Source organism: Chlorocebus sabaeus, chromosome 26 (assembly GCF_047675955.1).
Source record: "Chlorocebus sabaeus isolate Y175 chromosome 26, mChlSab1.0.hap1, whole genome shotgun sequence".
In the NCBI taxonomy this organism is placed as follows: Eukaryota; Metazoa; Chordata; class Mammalia; order Primates; family Cercopithecidae; genus Chlorocebus; species Chlorocebus sabaeus.
Genome location: NC_132929.1, coordinates 3,119,388 through 3,123,829, shown reverse-complemented (window position 1 = coordinate 3,123,829; position 4,442 = coordinate 3,119,388). Strand labels below are relative to the sequence as shown.

The 4,442-nt window shown below is 49.5% G+C and overlaps 1 long non-coding RNA gene across 1 annotated transcript; it reads left to right on the top strand.

Annotated features, from left to right (window-relative positions):
• The first annotated feature begins 350 nt into the window (after window positions 1–350).
• LOC140710367 (uncharacterized) lies at window positions 351–4,442 on the top strand. Its single transcript, XR_012091346.1, has 3 exons — window positions 351–521; window positions 759–865; window positions 3,879–4,442. It is a non-coding gene; the product is annotated as an uncharacterized lncRNA (long non-coding RNA).

Below are 4,442 nucleotides of genomic sequence, written 5' to 3'. Positions count from 1 at the left end.
TTCTGTTGAAACCTGCCTTGTAGCAGAAATATTTGTGGATCCTCCTCTCCACATGGGCAAAGGCCACTCCCCGGGGACACCTGCATCTCTCTCTCTCTCTCTGCCTGAGGCTTTCCCTTGGATTCCCCGAGGGGAAAATCACAGGCACATCATGCGGGAAGCAGTTCTCCACCCACTGAGAAGGGGGCTTTGGTGGCCCCAGCCAGGGCCAGCAGCAGGAGTACGAGGCCTGTGCAGGTACACGGGCCCAGCACTGAGAAGGGCCCTGCGCCTGGTTCAGTGTTCTCTGCTGTCATTGACCGTCTTGAAATTCTTTGTTGTTTTATGTCTGACTAGTGCTTTGTAAGTGAAGCCCGACGGGGCACTGGAGCATGCATGTCCGCAGAGGAGACTGGTGCAGTGTGTGTCCCGGATGCCCTTCCTTGCCCTCTGATTGCTGTAGAGCATTGCTGTGCCCCAGGAGCACGGAGTTTGCAGGGCCTGTGATGCATGAGAGTTCGGAGAGCCAGGGCAAGCCCAAGGTCAGTGTGCCATGGCTGTGACGGAGCAAAGGGGATGTGGATGCCCCCACACTTTCCATCACACCTGAACTCACTCCCAGAGCAGAAGGAAGACCCGGCCAAGCAACCCTATCACATCCCTTCCCACCCATATCACTCCCCTGAATCAGCCAATCACTCCAGCTGACACCAGCAAGACGGGAAAGGGAAAGTGGGACGGCCACTGTGCCTTTCCCTCTCATCCTTCCTTCCTTTCAGGGAGAAGGATCCAGGCGTTGTCGCCAGGAGACTGGGATGATGAGATGGGTGCCCGTGGAGAAGCGAAATAAAATCAGATGAGTGAGTTTCCCGCAGTCATCGTTCTGGTAAGAAACATACGGACATTCTGACATGCAAAATACAAATGGTATAATTTCCTTGACTCTGCCTAGGAGTTAAATGTTGATAGTTGCTGCCATTGCACAATATAAAGATGAATGGTGAATGTATGCTCATAATTTAAAACTACTTCTCACTGCTTGGTTGGAATAACTTTGGGTGTGTTCTCCATTGTGGATAGAGGACCCCAGGGAAACTGGGCTCCAGCCGTCCCTGCAGTTACTTGCTGGATGACACCTCCTGCTGCCTGTGTTTCCGCCCCCACTTGCAGTCTTCCTTGGGATCACCTCCCCAAAACAAGACTTGCACCAAATCCTTGAATCAGCTCTTTTTCCACGGAATCGATTGAAAGCACCTGCCTGCATTGGCCACCGCGGTGCAGGGGCTGCTGGCAGGAGCGCTCTGTGGCTTAGCCTTGGCGGGGGGGGTCATCACCGGCAAGGCAATGGCGGGCTCACAAGTGCCTCTGACCAGCTCTCCCTGGGGCTCACTCTTTCTCAGACAGGTCGGAAACTGCAGTGCTTTTTGAAGTTTTATTGATATTTTGAAGGAAAATGTTATGTTGTTAGTTTTAGAAATGTTGAAACCAATGATCAAAATATTTTTTCTTCATGTCAGACCATCCCCAAATAAATACCTTCTCATCATTTCACCAACTTGTGGAATTTGTTCTGTAGACACCTGGGGGCCTCATTTTCATGAGGCCCGTGAACTTCATGGGGCAAAGACAACACGAAGCCCGGAGCCTGTGTTGAAAGGGTGGACCTGTAGTGCCAGGATGCACCTGGCCACACCACACCTTCTCTCTGTTCCTTGTCATAATTCTTTTCTGAATTGCAAGGCCTTCCCTACAGTCAAATGGCAATGAGGAGGTGGCATTATCAAGGGAGAGGATAGACTGCTGTCCTTAGGTCAGGGGCATTTGTCCAGGGAAGCTCCTCTGTTGCAGTCTTAGCTCTCACATCAGCACTGAATTATTGAGTGACCGAGGTACAGTCATTCTCGGACAAAGGTCACTGTCAGGACAAAGGTACAGCGACACCTCTCTCATGTCGGGAATCAGAAGACGCAGTGAGCTCCAAGGCCATACCGAACCTTCACAGTCGAATCCTGGTTGAAGGGAGGGCCAGGTATCCTAGGTGGCTCTACTTCACAAATATGAAATGACAGAGATGCCGCCCTTCCTGTGTCCCCGAGGAGCAGGGGGAACACATTTCAGTCAGAGAAGGTTTTGCTCTCACTGGTGACACCAGAGCCCCATCTGGTCCTAACAGCTTTGACCCTCTGCTCTCTCTTTTGAGCAAGCACTGCAAACACCAGGACAAGCTGTTCCAGAGCACTCACCGGGTGAAGGCACAATTTTCTGGCTCTATCCTCACCCGACCTCTCTCAGAGACTTCCTGGAAGTCCCCAGGATACATTCCCATGGCACAAGACCCCTCCTCTGGATTCGTGGGGTGCCAGCTTTACCCTCTCTCCTGATCTGGTTCACGGTTGGGTCCAACTTGTCATTACTGTCATACTGACCCTCCTGTGCTTCCAACCATAGAGGGCAGATCACCTTTCCAGAAAAAGACTCAATGCAGCCTTCCTTCAGATAAGTTCTTTGCTTTGCCTCCTCTTTGGGAGAGATTCTTGGGCCTCTTGTAACAGGGGGAGTCCCCGCCCCCTACCTGGAAATAGCCTCCCGGGATGATTGACAGGCTTGGAGTGGGGCACATGTCACTCCCTTGTCATAGCAGCCACACAAGCACCCTCGGGGCTCAGGACAGCCCAGGGTCCACCCTACTCAGTCAAATGCCCATGCTTTCTCTGAGATACTCTAATGACCTCTGAGAATCACTAGGATCGTTTTTAAAATTATTCCCCAAAAGAGAGAAAAGTGGGGAAAGAATTTACCATCACAAATGATCTGTCTGTCACAACCCGGTGTTTGTTTCAAATGAGGATATTTTTTGGAAGATACGGTCTTAAGAAGACTTTGGCCTACACTTCAATGCAAAAGACAGGAGAAAGCAACCAAGAGTTAGAATAAGACTGTTGGGGTCCATGTGTTTCCTAAACAAAGGAATGAACACACAAGACAACACAAGACAAGACAAACATGGCGGCCGCCTCGAATGGCACACTCTGCTTTATTTTATACAGTCCTTTGTGGAATGATGCCAAGTCACAAGACACATTGTTGTTTTTCTGACCTTTCCCTGACTTTCTGGATTTTCAAGATGTTTACACATAAACAAGCCCCCAGGGTCTGCTGTTAGCAGCTGGCTCCTTTGTCCTCCCTGTAAACAAGGAAGGAATGCCCTGCTTCGTTTGCAAGAGCAGGACTTATCGGGAATGTCTCGTTTGAGAGCACGTAGTCCTCTACATAAGACCTCAGCTCTGAAGTAAAATGCGTGTCTGCGAAATCTCCAGGCAATCTCGCGTTCGGAAGTGTCGCGTGGTGCCTTTCTTGCTTGCCCTTGTGTGGTGGCTCCACTGATCTTCCACGTGGACGGCCACCTTTTGATGGAGCCTCACTGGGAATTGTCGAGGGATAAGAGCTAGAAGGGGAATATGAATGTGAGCTCCACAGTCTAAGGGTCACCTTTCATGGTTCGTATGGTTCATATTTTTCTTTTCGGTCATCACATTTTTATAAATCACCTGAAAACATTAACATTGATATAATTGCATTTTTAAAGTTATGTATCTGAAACTATTCATTTTTAACTAATCATTCATGTATGATTTTTAATAACCTACTTGAGAAAACAAGTAGGATTTTAAAACAAGAAGGATCTTTTCAAAGATTCTTCTTTTACTCATTGTCCTATTATATGTCATCTATTGCTTTATAATAAATTACCGTAAACTCAGGAAATAGAAAAGAACCCACGTTAAACATCGGAGCGGGTTCTCCCGATAGCCATATCCTCCCCCCCCCCTCCCCCCCCCCCGCCTCCATGTCAGGCCTCTGAGCCCAAGCCAAGCCATCGCATCCCCTGTGACTTGCAGGTATAGGCCCAGATGGCCTGAAGCAACTGAAGAATCACAAAAGAAGTGCAAATGCCCTGTCCTGCCTTAACCGATGACATTCCACCACAAAAGAAGTGAAAATGGCCGGTCCTTGCCTTAAGCGATGATATTATCTTGTGAAATTCCTTTTCCTGGCTCATCCTGGCTCAAAAAGCTCCCCCACTGAGCACCTTGTGACCCCCACTCCTGCCTGCCTGAGAACAACCCCAATTTGACTGTAATTTTCCTTTACCTACCCAAATCCTATAAAATGGCCCCACCCTTATCTTCCTTCGCTGACTCTCTTTTCGGACTCAGCCCGCCTGCACCCAGGTGAAATAAACAGCCATGTTGCTCACACAAAGCGTGTTTGGTGGTCTCTTCACACAGACACGCATGACACTCCACCCAGCTCTGAAAAGCTTTTCCCGGTGCCCTCATCACCAGCCCCTCCCCGGCACTCCTCATTCACTGGTTCTCTACCCCACTCCCCACTGCCCTCAGCAAGACCCTGCTTTGTAAAGGCTTGGGGACTTCATACGTGTCTCTGGTTTCTCCAGCTAC